At 37.8% G+C, this 23,341-nt stretch overlaps 1 protein-coding gene across 1 annotated transcript in view; it reads left to right on the forward strand.

Moving 5' to 3' along the window:
• Positions 1-1,287: 1,287 nt before the first annotated feature.
• Positions 1,288-23,341, forward strand: part of LOC131678308 (neuroligin-1-like) — a 1,556,576-nt gene continuing 1,534,522 nt past the window's right edge. The window contains exon 1 of the mRNA XM_058958378.1: positions 1,288-1,421. The gene's annotated coding sequence lies outside the window, so the exon portion shown is untranslated. The remainder of the gene's footprint in view (positions 1,422-23,341) is intronic.

Consider the following 23,341-nt stretch of genomic DNA (forward strand, 5'->3'; position numbering starts at 1 on the left):
CACTAGATTGTTTGAGCCGCCGGGAGAAGGATGGTTAGGTTCGATAGGTGCGGTGAAGAATATGTTTGATCGTATATTTAAAAGGTTAAAGATAGTGATGCGCGTTAACTTGTTCTTTTTATAAATTGTTCAATAAAATAATGAGCAGGAAAAAATGGCATATTATTTTGATATTGCTCCGGCAGAGAAAAACTCAATCTTATTCATAAAAAAACCAACGAGCAGTTCGCGATGGCTCAGCTGAATCCGTACAGCTCCGGATTCTTGATCAACTGGAAACGAAAGAGATACGGCTACTAAATAGTCAGACTGAGACCGTCGTGATGAATTGTTGACGTATTCTACCTCTATTGAAGCTTTTTTGACGTTGACGGTTTGACGAATAGTACTCGTAAATATTACAAAGATGTTCGTATATAGCAGCGAACAATTCGTTTGCCGAATGAAGCTGTTTCGTAATAAGCCAACGAAAGTCGTTTCGTGGTATTCACGAAAAATTCGTAATAAAAAATAAAAATGTTTCAATAGAACTACGAACGATTCATCATATGTACGAAAAAATTCGTATATTTTATGAAAATTGTCTGTACGAAACAAATTCCTGGCGATTTACGAATATATTCTATCAGTGTAACAAGAAACATATAAGGTGATTGTATCAATCAATCAATTATTAGTTAGAAAATAATGACTTTGCTTAACGTGTTCATTTTACCACCAGTTCCCCTACTTAATCTGAACGACGAGTGATGTCTCCACTTCGCTACCACTAATCATCGTCGCCCTTTTTAGAAATGGGAAACTGTAAGCACTCAACGATCATCAACCTCGCGGTCCCCCTGGGATACCGGATCAACGAAACAATAATTTCTCTTATGTTGTGCTCGATGCGCATTCAAAAATCAATAAATGTTATAATCGTTTCTTATCCCTTTATCAGCAAATTTTGCTTTATATAAAATATTTTGCTTATTCTTTTCTCTTACTTTTTTCATACTTGACCATTTGTTTATAAGACCGTAGGCATTCGCAATAAAGTTTCATTTCTATAATTAATATCCAAAACATTGGACACGCTAGTAATACATAATTTACAACGAACTAGATCTTCACAAATATAATTCTTAAAAATAGATAAATCGCATTTCTTGTTTATACTTATTATATTAATTTATTTTTAATGCTTGTAGATATATGCCCCCAGTAACACCTTCGACCTGGAAGACTGTAAGACTGGCTGACAACTACTCACCTGTGTGTCCCCAAGCTCTTCCTAAGATGCAATACGGCACGCAAACACGTTACAATCATACAGACGGTCGGCTCTCACAGCTTCGACGTTTGTTACCACTTCTATCAAATCAATCCGAGGATTGCCTATACCTCAATCTTTACGTTCCACGATCGGGTGAGTCAAATTGGTACGATGTCGCATAGTAAATAGAGCAGCAATCAATTCGTTCTCATATCACGGTGTTCCTAAAACCGTTATTAACAAAAAACACCATAAATTTGTCATACGGCATTCGAAAGATACAGTATCCAAGCATCTTCTCAGTGAATTTCAAAATGATCCATCGAGAAATTCGAGAGAAATTGCGATTTGAAGTTTTATGACACGTTTCATAAGGCCACCAGCAAACACCCACGGGTTTGGTCCTATCCCTATAAACAAAAAAATATTTGTCTACTTATTTAGTACATGACATTCGAAAGATATAATAATCAAGTATATCCCCTGCAAGTTTGAAAATATTTCATTGACGGAATCGAAATTTATAACGGTTTGGATGTGGTATGCGGTCATAGATGGGTTTTCTACCAGACTTCAAGCGTGAATCCATGTTTGTCCATTGACTATTTAGATCGTTTATACGTGCCGCGATTTTTAAAGGAAAACCTGACCATTTAATTACATAAATATAAAGTACAAAAGGGGTTATTTATATCGTGCTGAAAAAATATGAAAATAGGGTTGTCTACCGAACGTTAAATATAATGTAAATTAAAAAAATGGATAAAAGTTGGAATGTTTACTTCAAAAGGCCATATCTCAATGGTTTGATGACCGATTCTAATTATTTTTTCATTATTGAACATTATAAATACGTTATAAAATAGAGTCATCTGCATCAATAGACAATATAATTGATCTTAACTATATGTATCATCATTATTTAGTGAAAATTTTTGTTTTAAAAATAGCGTTCTATCCATTTTTATATACTAGTTGATTGCAATTGCTGTATAAACATCTGAATGTTAAATTCTCATGATAAGTTCAATTCGACAATATAACTGACAATAGTTAGAAATATGAGCAGATGAACTTGTACTAATAACAACCCCCTTTGACCAGTTTTAACATCTGTCAACCCAACCAGCGAATCACGGTTGTACAAAATTTCCAACAAAAACCGTATCATAACATAAATTGATCTGAATCAGCAAATACCTTCATATTTTTTAAAATCATGGTTTTATTTTTCCATGATTTGTAGTTTGCATTCGTTGCATTCAACTAATGTATAGAAATTGATAGGTCGTCGTTTTGAATATAAAGATATTCACTAAATAGTGATAATACATATAGTTGAGGATAACTATGTTGTCTATTGTTTGAAGTAGGCAACTCCATTTTATATTTTTCTTAATGAAAATTAACGATGAAACAATGTTCGATAATGAAAAAAAAATTAGAATCGGTCAACAAACCATTGAGAAGGGCCTTTTGAAGTAAACATTCCAACTTTCATTCTTTTTTTTAATTTACACATTATATTTATTATATTTGGTAGACAACCCTATTTTCATATTGTTTCAGTGCACCATATAAATAACCCCTTTTGTATATTATATTTATGTAATTAAATGGTAAGGTTTTCCTTTAAAAACCCCGACATGTATAAACGATCTAAATAGTCAATGGACAAACATGGATTCACGCTTGAAGTCTGGTAGAAAACCCATCTATGACCGCATACCACATCCAAACCGTTATAAATTTCGATTCCGTCAATGAAATATTTTCAAACTTGCAGGGAATATACTTGATTACTATATCTTTCGAATATCATGTACTAAATAAGAAGACAAATATTTTTTGGTTTATAGAGATAGGACAACACCCGTGGGTGTTTGCTAGTAGCCTTATGAAACGTGTCATAAAACTTCAAATCGCAATTTCTCTCGAATCTCTCGATGAATCATTTTGAAATTCACTGAGAAGATGCTTGGATACTGTATCTTTCGAATGCCGTATGACAAATTTATGGTCATTTTTTTTAATAACGGTTTTAGGAACACCGTGATATAGTAAATATATTATGAACAGTATGAGTGTATTCCCATTACCCTAATAAACACAAACCGTACGCGAACTACCGCTGAAATAGTGAAATCATGTCACCAATTTCTTTTAATGGTATCCTGAATACGTCGTCCACTTCTGTACCAAAAAGATTTTTATTAAGATGAAGAGCACAACATTTTCTGGTGTTCATTTATGTGTGAAAAAATGCTATCTCAACGACAATCATGGGATGGCTTCAATTCCGTAGTGCATTGCAGTGTATATCAAACTAACTGCAAGCAATATGGAAGTGAAGCTAATCTTCATGAAAACATCGGTTACGCGACTATTTTTTTTATCTTCGGGAATGTATTCATCAAACTCTTATTTCTAATTAACTGATGCTGAACTGCATATCTAACGAGTTGTACACACGCATCTGGTAACATTCCACCGGCTACTCTACTAACATTGTCTTGACTTTCGCTTACCGGAATTAAGTGTTACATAAAAATGATCAAGCTTTAGTTATCATATAAAAATATTCTGAAATGACTGACAACTCTGCCAAAAATCTAGAAACAATAACAAAAACACCTCTGTCTTATTCAGAACCTACTTACTCTCAACAGGAAAGGTTGGACTCACGTAATATTGGAGTTGTCTGGAAATACTGTGATTTGTGGTACCAGTAGTTCCTGATTGCGTTTCATGATTTTTGTACACACATACGAAAAACATTCGCTATATAATAAATTATATTAACTGGAGTATTGATGCAGAATTATAGAAAAAATGCAAAAATACAAGATGTGTCAGTGTACGAAATTCCGTGCATTATATTTTGCCCAAATTCAAATTCCGCGCACGGGTGTATCAAATTCCGCGCATTTCAATATTAGGCAAGGAACCAAAAAAAAGAAAAGTGTCGAGGTCATTTGAATTTTTATTAATAACGCACATATTTTGAATTCAAAACATTGAAATTTTTTGTTTTAGATTGAATTGGTTTTTATAATGTGGTTCTCTTTATTTTCTTATTCTTCGCCACAGTTTTTCGTTGCTTTCTCTTTTCTGCCTGCTCTTCTTTAACTCGTTTTTTCTTCAATCTCTCTTCTTTTTTACATTTCTTATAAAAGAAATGTATAGAATTCGCTCAAACTTTCAAGATTTTTTCCGAGGCCCGGAGGGCCGAGTCTTATATACCAATCGACTCAGCTCGACGATTTGGGACAATGTCTGTGTGTGTGTATGTAACGGACAAATTCTCATTCGTGTTTCTCAGCAATGGCTGAACCGATCTTATCCAAACCAATTTTAAATGAAAGAACTAAAAAACAGTATGCACGCTATTAATTTGTTTTTGATTCTGATGATTAGTTTCCAAGATATGAATGTTTGAATGCGTAAAAATGGCGTTTTTTGCAGTTTTTTTTTAAATTATCTGCCGAAATTGACAATATAGATTAACAATTTATATGTTTTTAGATAGCTTTAATGAATACCTTTCGAACAAGCTAAAAATTGTTAAAATCGGACTATTAGTAAAAGAGATATTTAACATTAAATGCGGACGAAAGATTTTTATCATTTCCCATTGCCAGAAATATGACCAAAAACATGTAATCTATTATTAACGCCAAAACGGCTTATTTTAGGTCAATAGTATCTTCGGAGAATTTAATGGAGGTAATATGCCTTTTCTTTTGCTATTGCTCTTTTGCTGATTAATCCCCCTATGAGTGAGATATTTTCACAAATTTTCGTGGAAGTGATTATATCGAAATGATGTCTTCAGCAAATTTGTAGCTCTTACTTTTACGAATAACTTTACTGAAGACTTCAAATATCTATTTTGAATACTTAAAAAGTTATGGCTTGTTGTTTGTTGATTACTCTTTGTCACCTATTTATTGTTCAATATAGTAATAATCCATTGAAATAAGCTAAACATTATTTCGATAAAACGAATTTTGTATTTCATTTTACTATTCACAACCGCTAGAAATAATCACCGAACACTTCCAAGTTGTCTGGAAGGAACTTGATAACTTATCAGTACAAAAATGTTCATTTGTGCGAACCTTCTGACTGCAATTTTTCTAACTTATAACCATCGGATCGATCTGAAACATATCGGAAAATGAAAAGCGAAATAAATAACTCCACGCAACGGCGTAGCCAAGAGATTTTTTTTGGGGTTTAACACCATACAACACCCCTCCCCCTACCACACCCAAAAAAAATATTGGATTGAAGTTGAAAATTTATTGATGCAGACTGATTTAATTCAATATTACAATAACAATTATCTGATCCGCACATTGATAACCTGTTGTTGTAAACATCATGAGGACTTTTGATAAATTGTCGGAATGGGGTCCTGATATGTAACTGATCTATTGGTCTTGATTTCACAGTTGTCTAATAGCATCAATATCAAATTCCTGCCTGAAAACATTCCAATAGAAAATTCCAGAGTTCTGTAATCAATCATAATCCTCAGATTTCTTTTCAAATTGAGCTCGCTTTTGTAGAGATGTACTGTAATAAGGGTCTTTATTTAATAGGAAGCGAAGTTAAAATTGATTTAATGTCTATGAAACATAGAACTGCTCACCAAAAAAGTGCATAACTTTCAACATTTGCTAAAAATGTTTTTGCCTTTCTCATTCACTCTAAAATTCGTCAATCTAATCCCGACCCGGAGAACCGAGTGTCATATGCCAATCGACTGAGTTCGTCGAGATCGGAAAATGTCTGTGTGTATGTATGTGTGTGTATGTGTGTATGTGGAAAAAAATGTGACCTCTGTTTCTCAGAGATGGCTGGACCGATTTGCACAAAGTTAATCCTAAATGAAAGGTACAACCTTCCCATCGGCTGCAAATGAATTTTTTTATTGATTGGATTTCCGGTTCCGGAGTTACGAGTTGAAGAGTGCAATCACATAGCAAATTCCCATATAAACTGAAATGAAAAATTTTCTAAATCAAATTTGTATTTCTGATGCTAAATGACTTTAAAATGCATGAAACATTGAGATGTTTGACAAAAATTGGCTTTTTGGACTTTGGTACATTTTCGCCTTTCTCATATAGAAAGGTTATGCAATCACTCTAAAAATCGACAATCATACCGGCCCGGAGGGAGTATGCAGTGAGGGGTTTCTACTTTAAAATTAAAACTAGTTTAAAATTTCTTAACAAGTTGAAAATTTTCGGCAGGACCTGGACCTCCCGGATCTTTCTCCATGATCCGCCGCTGGTTTCAAGTGATGTTTCAGTATCACATAGTATCTCAAGATCGTGGCTGTCGATCCATTGTATGTATGTGCAAATCGTACTGAACATGTAATATTCATTTCCACCATTGTATTGAACATAACCAGCCATGGAATCGTAGTCTGGACAAATGAGAAAAGCCCAATTGCACCACTAGATGGAATAAGACAGGTTTTTTTTGGGAATGCGTCGAGTTGAGACGAAAACGTAATATGATTAATAACGAGGATAACACTTTCCGAATGTACAGAGAAATTTATGAAAAATGATGATTTTGATGAGCATTTGATTTTTGTTGTATGACCAATTATATGTATAGTTCAAATGTTTAAAAACAGTAATTTAAGGTCAAGATAGCATCGTTTTGAAACCGCCAATTTCGGAGGTTTAGTATCTTCGATGAGTTTTACAAACGTTAAACAGCGCATCATATGATAAAATAATTTTGACGGTATATCGTCCAAGAAGTATTTATGGTGAATTTTCTCAGGTTAATATTCATGACTACAATAAAGTCTCAACAAATTCGCTAAAGACACGGTTCTCCGGCTGGAAAATCGATTTTGGGAACTCTCATATCGATTGAACGGCTGTGATAAAAGTTATGGGCAGATTCCCCATTCAAGAAGTGGTAGAACGCTCATATGAGGGCTTCGTGATCGCCAAAATCAATGGCGTCTTCGTGTGTAGTTATTACGCTCCTCCAAGGTGGACAGTAAAGCAGTTCAGCCTAATGCTGGAGCAGTTAGCCGAGTAGTTGATCGGTCGGAAGCCGGTAGTCATTGGTGGTTACTTCAACGCCTGGGGTTTGGAGAGTAACCTGAGAGACTTAAAAAATCAGATTGCCCCAAAGAGCTGTGACGAGAAGTAGACGCTTATCCCTGGGGCGATGCGTTCCTAGTCGTGATGGCGAAAATGAAGGGTTCGACGCCGCCAGCCAAAAAGTGCCCGAGTAAGCTGAATATAATTATCGAGGGTCTTTTCCCGAAGCACGATCCAACTATCTGGCCACCAACACCATACTGCAAAGAAGAAGGAGCACACACGGACGATTGGTAAGTAACGATGAGCTCGACAAATCATCGAAGTGTCTGAAATCAAAGAAATCCCCCGGTCCAGATAGAACACCAAACGTAGCGCTGAAAGCTGCGATCCTGGCATATCCGGACGTGTTCAGGATGGTGCTGCAGAAGTGTATAAATAAAGGTTCCCCGAAATTTGGAAGGTATAGAAGCTGGTACTGCAGCCGAAGCCGCGAAGACTAACTAAGAGGCAGCTCGGATTGCGCAAGAAGCGTCAATAGTGGATGCAATTCTGACAATGTTTAAGAGTGCTGAGAAGGCATCTAAACAGAAGTGAAGAGGATATCGGCACTGGGCTGTGGTCATGATAGATGTTAAGAATGCATTTAACAGCGCCAACTGGACAGCCATTGCTGCAGCGCTGCACAGAATGAGGGTTCCCAACTATCTATGCTAGATCCTGAAGATCTACTTATAGAGCAGAGTGCTGCTGTGCGAGACGAGCGAAGAGCAGAAGTCAATGTCATTCACAGCGTGCGTTCCTCAAGGCTCCATTCTTGGTCCAACTCTTTGGAACGGGTATACGATGGGGTCATAACTTTTCGGCTGCCCAGAAAAGTGAAAATCGCGCACAAAAAAATAATGAAATTTAAACGACATGTAAATCAATACGAATGTAAACATACAAAGATTGAATCAAAACTTTGATTTAAAATTTCGTTAAAATCAATGCACTCAATTAGAGCATCAAAAAGCATACAATTTTACGCTTTCGTTCGTGTAATATTACATGTCTTTCATTTTACAGCAATAAGCGTGTAAATACATTGAAGTACATTGGTTTTCCGTTTGAAGAAACTGTAATTTTTAATCCACGTGTAGAATTATAATAAAATTCGTTGAAGAAAGCACGACAAGTCGTATGGATTTGTGGTGGAATTTAATTTTACATTTATATTCATGCTCCAAATATGTTTATAAAAATAAACTTAAAATTACAAAATATTTTTTTCTGTGTGGGTTTCGCGGACGACATGTAACTAACGGTGCTTGGTGAGACATTAGAAGAAGTGGAGTTGTCGGTGACGGAGACAATAGACGCGATCGCGAGCTGGATGAACGGAGTCAAGCTGTAAATAACTCACCGCAAGCTGTTGGTCAGCAGCGTCAAAGTGATTCAGCGGATTCAGATCGACGTTGGAGGGCACAATTTTGAGTGATAACCGACGACGTTGAGCTTCAACAACCACGTCGAATACGTCTGTGAAAAGTCGGCGAAGACAACGAGAATCATGCCAAACGTCGGCTACCGAGACGAGACGTATGCTATCTACTGTTTCGTCATCGACACTTCGATATGAGGTTCCTGCCTGGGGTGCTGCGCTGAAAACCAAGCGGAATCGTGAAAAGCTGAACCGGACATTCCGGCTGATGCCCGTATGAGTCGCGAGTGGTTACAGAACAATATCGTCGGAGGTAGTATGCGTTATCGCCGGCATGATCCCGAAAATACATCACTATGGCTGAGGACTAATCCCAAATGTGACAGTTTGGGTGCATAGGAAACATGGAGATGTGAACTTACATTTGATGCAAATTTTGTACGGGTACGGATGCTTCCAGAAGTACTTGCACCGGTTTGGACATGCTTCGGCACTCCTTTGCCCGGAGTGTTTTTTTTCTTTTTTAACTATGGAGAAGACCTTTATGTCCTAGCCCAGTACACGTGCTAACGGTAGGGTCCAATCTACCACACGGGGTGCACTGGGGGCGTGTCGGACTCGAATGGTGACCAGCCATTAATACCGACTAAACTCCATTGGGCTCCGCCATCATTCCTCCCAGGAACTACCTCTCGGTATTACTTCTGGGGGGATGGCTGTACTAAATGTACTCATTCACTCTCACTCACGCGTTCATACGTCCTGTATGAGGCTTACTTGGGTGCTCTCTCAATCGCACTTTGATTCACTCTCAAACACTCCCACATGAGGCTGACTTTTGTGCTCACCTTTTTCGTTCCTTGCGAGGCTGACTTGTGTGCTCACCTTACTCATTCCTTGCTAGGCTTACTTTTGTGCTCGCCCCACCCATACCATGTGAGGCTGACTTGGGTGCTCACCCTATCACCTGATTCACTCTCAATCGTGCCACTCTATTGTACCTTTAACACTCCCCCTGGCATCCCATGTGGGACATTTTTCTTAGGCCCCACTTCTGACATTCCATGCGAGGCTGACTTGTGTGCTCACCTTTTTCATTCCTTTCTAGGCTGACTTTTGTGCTAGCCTCTACCATACCTGTGAGGCTGACTTTTATGCTCACCCTTAACATGCCGTGTAAGACTGACTTGGATGCTCATCCTTTCACTCCTCTGCCACGCCATGAGGCATCGATAGCTAAGTTCCAACATACTACGCTACGACCCTCCCGTCTTGGCATGAGGCAGTCCACTTATACGCCTATACACTCACTCTTCTGTCTTGCTTCGGGGTGGCTGGGTTTACCCCTTACGCGGTTGCCATTCGCTGCGCCAAACCTGCCTCGGCATGAACAGACCATTCACTCCCTTTTTTGCGCTTGGCCTTTTTCGCTCCAGCTAACCAATCACTAGTTAGCCGTGCCCGCCGTCTGTTGCTCGGTTCGCCAGATTACCTGTAGCCTACTGGCAATCTGGATGGTAGCAGCCGAGACTGCGTTCCACTTCTCCACCGATTGATACATCCGCTGAATAAGGGTATCAGGGGTTGTGTCCCAGCCACAGACGTCAAGCATTGCTCTTCTTTCGACGTCGAACCGATGACATACGAACAGTATGTGTTCGGCAGTTTCATCTACACCTGGGCAGTCCGGGCAGACTGGGACCTCCGCGTGTCCGAACCTGTGGAGGTACTGACGGAAACAGCCATGGCCTGACAGGAATTGTGTCAGGTGGAAGTGAACTTCCCCATGGGGTCTTCCCACCCAGCTCGATATGCTAGGTATCAGCCGGGGGTCCACCTACCTTTCGAGGAGTTGTCCCACTCACGCTGCCATCTGGCGACCGAGGTCACCCTGGTGCGCTCGCGGGCTCCCCTATTTCCACGTAGCTCGAAGCACTCCTCATCTTCCCGAATGACCAGCCCGACTGGCATCATGCTCGCTATCACGCAGGATGCATCGTGTGATACCGTGCGGTAGGCAGATATCACTCTGAGGCACATCACGCGGTAGGTGCTCTCCAGTTTCTGTAGGTAACTGGTTACCCTCAGTGCTCTTGACCATGACGGACCGCCGTACCTGAGGATAGATACGGCAACGCCTGCCAGTAATCTACAACACTGCCAAGAAACGGTAGATGCCCGGTATACTGGTGGAGTGCCGAGATTGCAGCTCTACGGTCAGCCTGCCTCAGAGCTAGACGTAGGATGCAAAGAGCTCGCACCGAGGATGCAAGAGAGAACCGCCGTGAAGTGTTTCGAGCTGCGAAATTAGCCCTTAACAAGGCTATTAAAAGCAGCAAGAGAGCGTGTTTCGACAACCTGTGTGAGAGTGCCAACGCGAATCCGTGGGGTGACGCCTACCGGATTGTGATGGCCAAGACCAAAGGGGGCTCCTCACCCCCAGAACGGTCTCCGGACCGGTTGGCAACGATTATCGAAGTACTCTTCCCGTCTCGAGCCACAAGCCCCTGGCCACCTGCACTACGAGACAGTGCGGGCACGGTCGAAATGGTGGCTCCAGTGACGAATGAAGAACTACTCGCAGTGGCTAAATCCCTAGCAATGAACAAAGATCCAGGGCCGGATGGAGTTCCAAACAACGCTCTCAAGGCAGCGATCATAGCGAACCCGAACATGTTCAGGCTAGCTATGCAGAGATGCCTTGACGAGTGCCGTTTTCCCAATAGATGGAAAAGGCAGAAACTGGTGCTGTTGCCGAAGCCCGGGAAGCCGCCAGGCGACCCATCGGCGTACAGACCAATCTGTCTGATAGACACGACTGGCAAACTGCTTGAGAGGATCATCCTCAACAGGCTCACCCCGTACGCGGAAGGTACGGACGGTCTGTCAAGCAACCAGTTTGGCTTTCGGAAGGGTAAGTCTACAGTGGACGCTCTCAACTCAGTGATAAATACTGCCGAGATAGCGATCCAACGAAAAAGGCGAGGTATTCGATATTGTGCGTTAGTGACACTTGACGTGAAGAACGCATTCAACAGCGCAAGCTGGGATGCCATCGCGCTCTCGTTACACCGGCTTAGCCTACCGGTGGGTCTGTACCGGATCCTGGAAAGTTACTTCCAAAACCGCGTACTGCTATACGAGACCGATGCCGGTCAGAAAAGGGTTCCGATTACCGCCGGAGTCCCGCAGGGCTCGATCCTAGGCCCGGTGCTATGGAACCTCATGTATGACGGGGTTCTGAGACTGAAGTTCCCTCCTGGGGTCAAGATCGTCGGCTTTGCCGACGACGTAACCTTGGAGGTCTACGGGGAGTCAATTCCTGAGGTAGAACTAACCGCAGAACACGCGATTAGCACGGTGGAGGAATGGATGAGCGCAAGAGGCCTGGAGCTCGCTCATCATAAGACGGAGGTAGTTATCGTCAACAACCGCAAGTCAGCACAACATGCAGTTATCCATGTGGGAGAAGTCGTGATCACTTCACAGCGAAGTCTGAAGTCTCTCGGAGTCATTATAGACGACAAACTGACCTTCGGCAGCCATGTCGACTATACGTGCAAGAGAGCGTCGACTGCTGTTGCGGCACTATCGAGAATGATGTCCAACAGCTCAAAGGTGTGCGCCAGTAGACGTAGGTTACTGGCAGGCGTTGCCGTATCTATCCTCAGGTACGGCGGCCCGTCATGGTCAAGAGCACTGAGGGTAACCAGTTACCTACAGAAACTGGAGAGCACCTACCGCGTGATGTGCCTCAGAGTGATATCTGCCTACCGCACGGTATCACACGATGCATCCTGCGTGATAGCGAGCATGATGCCAGTCGGGCTGGTCATTCGGGAAGATGAGGAGTGCTTTGAGCTTTTTTGCAGTTTTTTAAATTATCTGCCGAAATTGACAATATAGATTAACAATTTATATGTTTTTAGACAGCTTCAACGAATACCTTTCGAACAAGCTAAAGATTGTTAAATTGGACTATTATCAAAAGAGATATTTAACATTAAATGCGGACGAAAGATTTTTATCATTTCCCATTGCCAGAAATATGAACAAAAACATGTAATCTATTATTAACGCCTAAACGGCTTATTTTAGGTCAATAGTATCTTCGGAGAATTTATTGGAGGTAATATGCCCTTTCTTTTGGTATTGTACTTTTGCTGATTAATCCCCCTATAAGTGAGGTATTTTCACAAATTTTCTTGGAAGTGATTATATCGAAATGACGCCTTCACCAAATTTGTAGCTCTTACTTTTGCAAATAACTTTACTGAAAAGTTCAAATATCTATTTTGAATACTTTAAGAGTTATGGCTTGTTGTTTGTGGATTACCTTTTGTCGCCTATTTATTGTTCAATATAGTAATAATCCATCGAAATACGCCAAACATTATTACGATAGAACGAATTTTTTATTTCATTTTTCTATCTACAGCCGCTAGAAATAATCACCGAACACTTCCAATTTGTCTGGAAGGAACTTGATAACTTATCAGTGCAAACATGTTCATTTGTATGAACCTTCTGAGTGCAATTTTTCTAACTTATAACCATCGGATCGATCTGAAACATATCGGAAAATAAAAAGCGAAATAAATAACTCCAAGCAACGGCGTAGCCAAGAGAAGGTTTTGGGGTTTAACACCATACAACCCCCCCCCCCCCTCCACACCACACCCAAAAAAAAATATTGGATTGAAGTTGAAAATTTATTGATGCAGACTGATTTAATTCAATATTACAATAACAATTATCTGATCCGTAGATTGATAACCTGTTGTTGTAAACATCATGAGGACTTTTAATAAATTGTCGGAATGGGGTCCTGATATGTAACTGATCTATTGGTCTTGATTTCACAGTTGTCTAACTGCATCAATATCAAATTCCTGCCTGAAAACATTCTAATAGAAAATTCCAGAGTTCTGTAATCAATCATAATCCTCAGATTTATTTTCAAATTGATCTCGTTTTTGTAGAGATGTACTGTAATAAGGGTCTTTATTTAATAGAAAGCGAAGTTAAAATTGATTAAATGTCTATAAAACATAGAACTGCTCACCAAAAAAATGCATAACTTTCAACATTTGCTAAAAATATTTTGCCTTTCTCATTCACTCTAAAATTCGTCAATCTAATCCCGACCCGGAGGGCCGAGTGTCATATGCCAATCGACTGAGTTCGTCGAGATCGCAAAATGTCTGTGTGTGTATGTATGTGTGGAAAAAAATGTGACCTCTGTTTCTCAGAGATGGCTGGACCGATTTGCACAAAGTTAATCCTAAATGAAAGGTACAACCTTCCCATCGGCTGCAAATGATTTTTTTATTGATTGCATTTCCGGTTCCGGAGTTACGAGTTGAAGAGTGCAATCACACAGCAAATTCCCATATAAACTGAAATGAAAAATTTTCAAAATCAAATTTGTATTTTTGATGTCAAATGACTTTAAAATGCATGAAACATTGAGATGTTTGACAAAAAATGACTTTTTTGGACTTTGGTACATTTTTGCCTTTCTCATATAGAAAAGCACAATTGCACGACTAGGTGGATTAAACAGGTTTTTATTTTGGGAATGCGTCGATTTGAGACGGAAACGTAATATGATTAATAACGAGGATAACACTTTCCGAATGTATAGAGAAATTACGAGAAATGACGATTTCCATTCGACTTTCCGAATGTATAGAGAAATTACGAGAAATGACGATTTCCATTCGACTCTAGCAGGTTCTGATCGATTTTGATGAGCATTTGATTTTTGTTGTATGACCAATTATATGTATAGGTCAAATGTTTAAAAACAGTAATTTAAGGTCAAGATAGGAGTAGTAGCATCTTCAATGAGTTTTACAAACGTTAAACAGCGCATCATTTGATAAAATAATTTTGGCGGTATATCGTCCAAGAAGTATTTATGGTGAATTTTCTCAGGTTAATATTCATTACTACAATAAAGTCTCAAAAAATTCGCTAAAGACACGAACTCTGCTACTATTTTCTGAAAAATTAATTCTGCATAATTTTAAAACTTCAAAAATTACGGTTTCGGAATTATGCCGTTTGGACAGTGGACAGACCCCGATTTTATCAGCCAAATATGAACATATGTTTGATGGGCTCTAGCAGACGAACAAGACTGAATTCGAGTAAATCCTTTCTTGAGCATGTTTTCCTTATCATGAAGATGGAAATACGCAAAAATAAAAAGTACATCATAATCAGAAATAGTTATCAGCCTACATCAAGGGACGGGAAGAATATTTTAACAGCTTCAGTTTATTATAAAGAAAAAAATGCCCGATTTAGTCAATATGTATTCCCATTTTGTCAGCCTAAAATACACCATGAGATTGATAAAAAAGGGTCTTTATTGTATGTATTATTCACTGTGTTTCACATTAATAGGTACATTTCATTTTTGGGGATTTTTTTATTGCATCGAACTACAACAATTTTTAGGTAGCTTTCAAGGAGTTATTTTATAGACTTCTTCCAAAATTTGGCGAACCTATTCCAATTCGTATACCAATTAATTGGTATACTTAAGGGTTTATATGTTGCAGATAGAGAAAATACTGAAATTTTCAGCTTTTTTCCTACACAATATTACGAAAGCTTATTAAACAATTTTTCCTAATAAGTTTGTGAAAATTATAAACTTTTTGAAATTTTTTAATAGTTTAATTTTTTATTTAACCGTGATTTTTTAATAAATAGTGACCATCGCTTCACAACGTAGTCTATTTTTCATGGCTTGCGGTGAGCACGATCTCTCGAATTGCTGAACTGAAAATTATGGAATAGAAATTAATTTTTAGTATTCTTTACAGATTTAACTCGCCGCGCTGATAGCTCTGAATTAGACCCGCTGGTGCCCTAAGACGAGTTCGCTAGATTTTCAGAGCACTGTGCACCCAGTGCATTAACGCAAGTGACGGAAGGTTATCGAAAAGTTTCGTGAAAATTGAAATTCCAGTAATTATGATGATTTTCCCAAACGGTTAATTTTCGAGAGGTTTTTGTTTGTTCTTTGGCATTAGGATTAGCGATAATAATTCAAATCAAGGATACTACAGGGAAGTCACCTTTAGAAAAAGTCAATGTCGAAGTAAAATTTGGAACTATGCACGCATGCACTTCAGAGATAGCGTGATATCAGGAGCAGCGATTTCATTTCAACGCTTTTTTATGAAAATAGTAATCCATTGAAATACGCCAAACATTATTACGATAGAACGAATTTTGTATTTCATTTTTCTATCTACAGCCGCTAGAAATAATCACCGAACACTTCCAATTTGTCTGGAAGGAACTTGATAACTTATCAGTGCAAACATGTTCATTTGTACGAACCTTCTGACTGCAATTTTTCTAACTTATAACCATCGGATCGATCTGAAACATATCGGAAAATAAAAAGCGAAATAAATAACTCCAAGCAACGGCGTAGCCAAGAGAAGGTTTTGGAGTTTAACACCATACAACCCCCCCCCCCCCACCACACCACACCCAAAAAAAAATATTGGATTGAAGTTGAAAATTTATTGATGCAGACTGATTTAATTCAATATTACAATAACAATTATCTGATCCGTAGATTGATAACCTGTTGTTGTAAACATCATGAGGACTTGTAGAAAATTCCAGAGTTCTGTAATCAATCATAATCCTCAGATTTATTTTCAAATTGTTCTCGTTTTTGTAGAGATGTACTGTAATAAGGGTCTTTATTTAATAGGAAGCGAGGTCAAAATTGGTTTAATGTCTATGAAACATAAAACTGCTCACCAAAAAAAATGCATAACTTTCAACATTTGCTAAAAATATTTTGCCTTTCTCATTCACTCTAAAATTCGTCAATCTAATCCCGACCCGGAGGGCAGAGTGTCATATGCCAATCAACTGAGTTCGTCGAGATCGGAAAATGTCTGTGTGTGTATGTATGTGTGGAAAAAATTGTGCCCTCTGTTTCTCAGAGATGGCTGGACCGATTTGCACAAAGATAGTCTCAAATGAAAGGTACAACCTTCCCATCGACTGCTATTGAAATTTTCATTGATTGTACTTCCGGTTCCGGAGTTACGAGTTGAAGAGTGCAATCACACAGCAAATTTCCATATAAACTGAAATGAAAAATTTTCAAAATCAAATTTGTATTTTTGATGTCAAATGACTTTAAAATGCATGAAACATTGAGATGTTTGACAAAAAATGACTTTTTTGGACTTTGGTACATTTTTGCCTTTCTCATATAGAAAAGCACAATTGCACGACTAGGTGGATTAAACAGGTTTTTATTTTGGGAATGCGTCGATTTGAGACGGAAACGTAATATGATTAATAACGAGGATAACACTTTCCGAATGTATAGAGAAATTTACGAGAAATGACGATTTCCATTCGACTCTAGCAGGTTCTGATCGATTTTGATGAGCATTTGATTTTTGTTGTATGACCAATTATATGTATAGGTCAAATGTTTAAAAACAGTAATTTAAGGTCAAGATAGGAGTAGTAGCATCTTCAATGAGTTTTACAAACGTTAAACAGCGCATCATTTGATAAAATAATTTTGGCGGTATATCGTCCAAGAAGTATTTATGGTGAATTTTCTCAGGTTAATATTCAGGACTACAATAAAGTCTCAACAAATTCGCTAAAGACACAAACTCTGTTACTATTTTCTGAAAAATTAATTCTGCATAATTTTAAAACTTCAAAAATTACGGTTTCGGAATTATGCCGTTTGGACAGTATGATCGATTTTCACCAAACCGAATTTCTGGTTACGCCGCTGACTTCAAGTAAGTAGAAACAAAGTCGTTCTACACTCGTCCACAAGAAACTTCTTCGAATGCTGAATATCTATTATAATACATTGAAACCCCGATTTTATCAGCCAAATATGAACATTTGTTTGATGGGCTCTAGCAGACGAACAAGACTGAATTCGAGTAAATCTTTTCTTGAGCATGCTTTCCTTATCATGAAGATGGAAATACGCAAAAATAAAAAGTACATCATAATCAGAAATAGTTGTCAGCCTACATCAAGGAACGGGTACAATATTTTAACAGCTTCAGTTTATTATAAAGAAAAAAATTGCCCGATTTAGTCAATGTTCCCATTTTGTCAGCCTAAAATACACCATGAGATTGATAAAAATGGGTCTTTATTGTATGTATTGTATTGTATGTATTATTCACTGTTCACATTAACAGGTACATTTCATTTTTGGGGATTTTTTTATTGCATCGAACTACAACAATTTTTAGGTAGCTTTCAAGGAGTTATTTTATAGACTTCTTCCAAAATTTGGCGAACCTATTCCAATTCGTATACCAATTAATTGATATACTTAAGGGTTTATATGTTGCAGATAGAGAAAATACTGAAATTTTCAGCTTTTTTCCTACACAATATTACGAAAGCTTATTAAACAATTTTTCCTAATAAGTTTGTGAAAATTATAAACTTTTTGAATTTTTTTAATAGTTTAATTTTTTATTTAACCGTGATTTTTTAATAAATAGTGACCATCGCTTCACAACGTAGTCTATTTTTCATGGCTTGCGGTGAGCACGATCTCTCGAATTGCTGAACTGAAAATTATGGAATAGAAATTAATTTTTAGTATTCTTTACAGATTTAACTCGCCGCGCAGATAGCTCTGAATTAGACCCGCTGGTGCCCTAAGACGATTTCGCTAGATTTTCAGAGCACTGTGCACCCAGTGCATTAACGCAAGTGACGGAAGGTTATCGAAAAGTTTCGTGAAAATGAAAATTCCAGTAATTATGATGATTTTCCCAAACGGTTCATTTTCGAAAGGTTTTTATTTGTTCTTTGGCATTAGGATTAGCGATAATAATTCAAATCAAGGATACTACAGGGAAGTCACCTTTAGAAAAAGTCAATGTCGAAGTAAAATTTGGAACTATTGGAATTGGCATGCACTTTAGAGATAGCGTGATATCAGGAGCTGCGATTTCATTTCAACGCTTTTTTATGAAAAGGCCGATACTTACAAATGTAACAATGGTCGCTATTGAAAAACCCCGGACGAAATCAGTAGTGTAAAACGGTAGTTATTGTAAAAAACGTAAGGGCGATACTTCAATGCTGTTAGGTGGGACCGAAAAAGTAAACAATCGCCAAAGGGGCGATACTATCATTTTGTCAATTTCAATAGCAAAAACAAATTTTAATTTAATAATTTCAAATACTTTATGAAGTTTTAGGTTTCGATCACTGAATCATGCAATCTAGGATGTAAAAACACAATAGTTCTTAAATAGGAAATAAAACCAAGTCTGGAAATATTCACTGTTGATTTTCTTTGAATGGTGTCAATGCTAGTATCGCTTTTCTCAAGAAAAAGTGTTGATTTCTTAGTTCTCAGTCGCGTTGGAAATTTGACTAAAGTATAATCGATTAAAAAAAATTCGATTTTTTTGGCCCAGCACAAAGGGTTCGCAGTACCGACCCTTTTTGGCGAGAACCGGTACTACGGTACTGAAGCCCTCAGTACCGGTAAAGTACCGGTACTCGAATATTTCTTTAAAAAATGCGAAAAAAGATTCAAACTGAAATTTAATGCTCAAACTGACGATCTTATTCTCAGATGATTGATTTGCGCTGATAAAAAAACATGTTTATTGTTTTTAATTGCTTCGGAATGGTAAGACTCATTTCACAGAAGATATTTTTCATATAGGGCACCTTCTTTTATTTCTAAATCTAGGCCACTTTGAAATCAATAACTGCTAAGTGGTGCGACTTTTGTCGACTTGAACAGATGGTAAATGTATGAAACCCTATTAACAACAGTAAATCAAAGCGAGAATGGCGGTAAATCCGAGCAGGTTAATCGCATTTCCTCTCTTGCTTTTCTGAAAATTGGTTTCGACCTTTATGTCGTTTGCCTACTATTCTCTAATGCATATCAAGGCCCCTTGCTTTCCTGTAAACTATGGAGTTTTGCTGAATTTTCTTATCACCAATAATTAAAAATCGCCCCATTTGAAGCAGTTCACCAAGTCTAAAACTGTTAGCTACTAAATCGCTGTTCGTTCTTTTATAGATAAGTGAATAATGGAAACCAATCAGAATGTCGCTAATAAAACTTTAACTTATATAATTATTATGATGGTGGCCCCACCTCATTCCCACACAAAGATAATATCTCAACGATTTATCTAGAACGAAAATTAATATAATTAAACATTATCTTGCAGACCCATATTTTGAACCAGATCCCCCTGCAGAGTTAACATATTTGTCATAAAAAATTGTATAGTACCGAAAATACCGGTACTGGCTTTTGTTCAGTACCGGTATTGCGGAACCAAAATGGGTCGATATTCCCGGGATTTTCGGTACCGGTATTATCGGTACCACAACCCTAAGTACAATATATAACCCCTTTAAGAAAATTCAGTTTTCCCACCATAATGCATTGATTGAGGAATTTAAATATTTTATTGACAGAGCATTAGCAATAATTCGTTTGTATGTCAATTTTATGGGCCATTTTTTCGCTTTCCCATTGATTTGGTTTGAGATTTCTAGCACTGATGTTGTCCTATGCTGATTTGAGCGATTCTCTGAGTCCTGCCACTATCCCATGTAGTATGTGTTATCAAAAACATCGCGAAGCATCAAGTTCCAAATGTTCTCAAACGATATAATATCCGAAGAGAGTGATAAAAATGTCTCATCACACTGTTAGGTGGATAATTTTAAATATTTTGTGTTATTTAAGGTGGTTTTCAATATATTCCCCGAATGATTATATTTTTCGATAGTGCGTGAAAAGAGCTTTCAGTATCCGTATAAATATTACACCTATCCATACACAAAAGCAATTTTTCAAATCCTTTTTTATAAAAAGTGCGGTTAGGGTAAGTTGGCGATGACGCACACGGGGCAAGTTGGCGATACTATTTACAGTACATTTTTGCATTTTTGAATTTACTCCAAAGTAAGAGAAACTTTTTCTTGTGTCTCTCGTCAATGCAGGGGACAATTATTTCGGCCAATCGCCTGAAGAATTTCAAAAATTTGCTTTTGAATATGGAGTACGCGTCAAAGGCAAAATGACGGGGTATTCAGACTGAAATATAATGAAAAGTGTCGAATAGTAAACAGTTTTATTGAAAAGACAATCGGAACATTTCAAAAGGACCACTGATGTAATCGAATTTCCATTTGGTTGCTTATTTTTTGGTATTCTGCCATCTTACCCCACATATACCGCCAACTTACCCCGGGCTGGGGCAAGTTGGCGGCTTTTCCGCGTCACATATTTTTGCCTCTAGAAATAAAAAGAACGTATGAAACATCTTCATGAAATTCAGAGATGTTGCCAACAGTCTGCCCTTTCGTGCAACGTGTTCTATTTTTCAAGATTTACCAAATTCAAAGCGGTAAAAAATTAAAACTGAAAACACCGCCAACTAGCCCCGGTCTCCCCCACTTGAATACACACTGGAAAGTTCAACTAGAGGATTTATTACACGACAGAGGAGAGGACGAGCAGAAGGCAATTATATGGTGAAGCAACATTTTTTTTTTATTATTATTAACATACATTTAAAAATATTCCAAAAACGTTCTGAAAGGTTACTCTTTCCTGCCATCTTCATTCCCTAATTAGCTTTTTAAACATATACAAATTACTGTTTGGAAAATGACTCAGATTAAAACTAACACATGTAACCGTTAACCATAAAGCAGCCTTTTGTTGTTCGCTTCTAATTATTCCCAATGACAGAATATCTTCTAAATCTTCAAAGACTAGTCCATGAATATTTTTAATAACTCTAGCACACCATTCCCAAATTTCTTTGGAATTCGGGCATATTTTGATACGATGTTCGTTCGTATCCTCTTCCCCACAAATATCGCAGCTCGTATCAACAATCTGACCTATATTATATGCCTTCAATTTTGCTTTATTTGGGTTTAAATCATTTAACAGCATGAACAACATTGATCGATCGTTAACATTTAGAAAGTTATATGAAATGTTAGACCATAATACATCCCAGTTCATTTCAGCGTATGCTTCTTCAATTTTTGGTTTTATCGTATATTTATTCAGAAAGTGCGAGTATAGCAACTTGGTTGAATCGAGTCCATTAATTGTTTTGATTTCATTGGCGTTTTCTAACCATTCTTTCGCATTTCTGCCAAGAGCTCCAGGATATTTAAAAGAAAGCAGAAATTTTTCCTGTTTGAAGATCCCATCACTGTCCCGATGATAAAGCATATTCTTTATGAACAAGGCTTTTGCCTTGGATTCAACTTCTACCAGTTGAATGCCTCCTTTTGGATAATCTAAATACAATTGCTCCCTTTGTGTTTTAAAAATAGCTCCTTTCCAAACAAATTGCCCAACAATTGATCGAATATTAGCGATCTGCGCATTAGTGGGAGGAAATATTTGCGCCAAATACCATAATTTTGATAGTGCATAACAATTGATCCAAAAACTCCTTTCTATTAGGCTCAGGTTCCTGCCACGATGTATGTTAAGAAGATATTTTATGTTGTTGATTACCGTTTCATAGTTAACGTTAATCGTAGTAATCCAGTTTTTGCAAAATGTTATTCCAAGAATTTTTAAACTATCGACTTCCTTTAGTAAGTGTGGACCACAACACAAATTATTGATCCTCATATAACCAGATTTTTGAAAATTAACGCGTAAATTTGAGTGGGTGGCGAAAGAATGAAGGATTTGCATTATCAAATCAAATTCTTCGTCAGAACGGATATAGATATGTATATCATCAGCATACGCAACTATCTTGATGAACTTATCGTCTACAAGCACACCAAGCAAACTATCGTAAAGCTGACGCACCAGTGGTTCAATGCACAAAACAAAGAATGCCATGCTTAACGGACATCCCTGCCGCACTGAGCGATAAATCTTGAAATCTTGAGTGAGAAAACCATTGACAAGCACTTGCGAAGTTGCGTTCTTATACAGATTCTTAAAGCACTGTATCAAACTTTGTGGAAAATTGAATTTTTCTTACACCTTCCAAAGAAAGGAGTATCGAATATTATCAAAGGCTTTTTCTAGATCTAGACTAATCAACAAACCTTTGAATCTCTTAGATTCCATACTTTTTGTGATTAATTTGCGTATATCTGAGAGATTGTTAACGCACGAACTGTTAGATAAACATGCAGTCTGACCAGGACCGAGAAGATCATTGAGAGTTTTTTTCAATCGATTAGCGATTATTTTTGCAAAAAGTTTGGAGTCCGTATTTAAAAGACTTATAGGTCGGTAATTGTCCAAGGAAGTCACTTCACCTTTTTTTGGGATCAAGGTAATTATTCCTTTAGAAAACTCAGTGGGCGGGCATACGTTACCTGAAAGGTAACTGTTAAATAATTTTACCAAGTCATCTTTGAATGCTTCAAAATGTGTCACATAAAATTCATAAGTTAAACCGTCAGCTCCGGGTGACTTTTTCTTACAACAGGCATTGAGGGTCGTGTAGAGTTCTATCTCCGTAATGGGGTGGGTTAACATAGCTTGTTGTTCATGAG

This window comes from Topomyia yanbarensis, chromosome 2 (assembly GCF_030247195.1).
Source record: "Topomyia yanbarensis strain Yona2022 chromosome 2, ASM3024719v1, whole genome shotgun sequence".
NCBI classification, from domain to species: domain Eukaryota; kingdom Metazoa; phylum Arthropoda; class Insecta; order Diptera; family Culicidae; genus Topomyia; species Topomyia yanbarensis.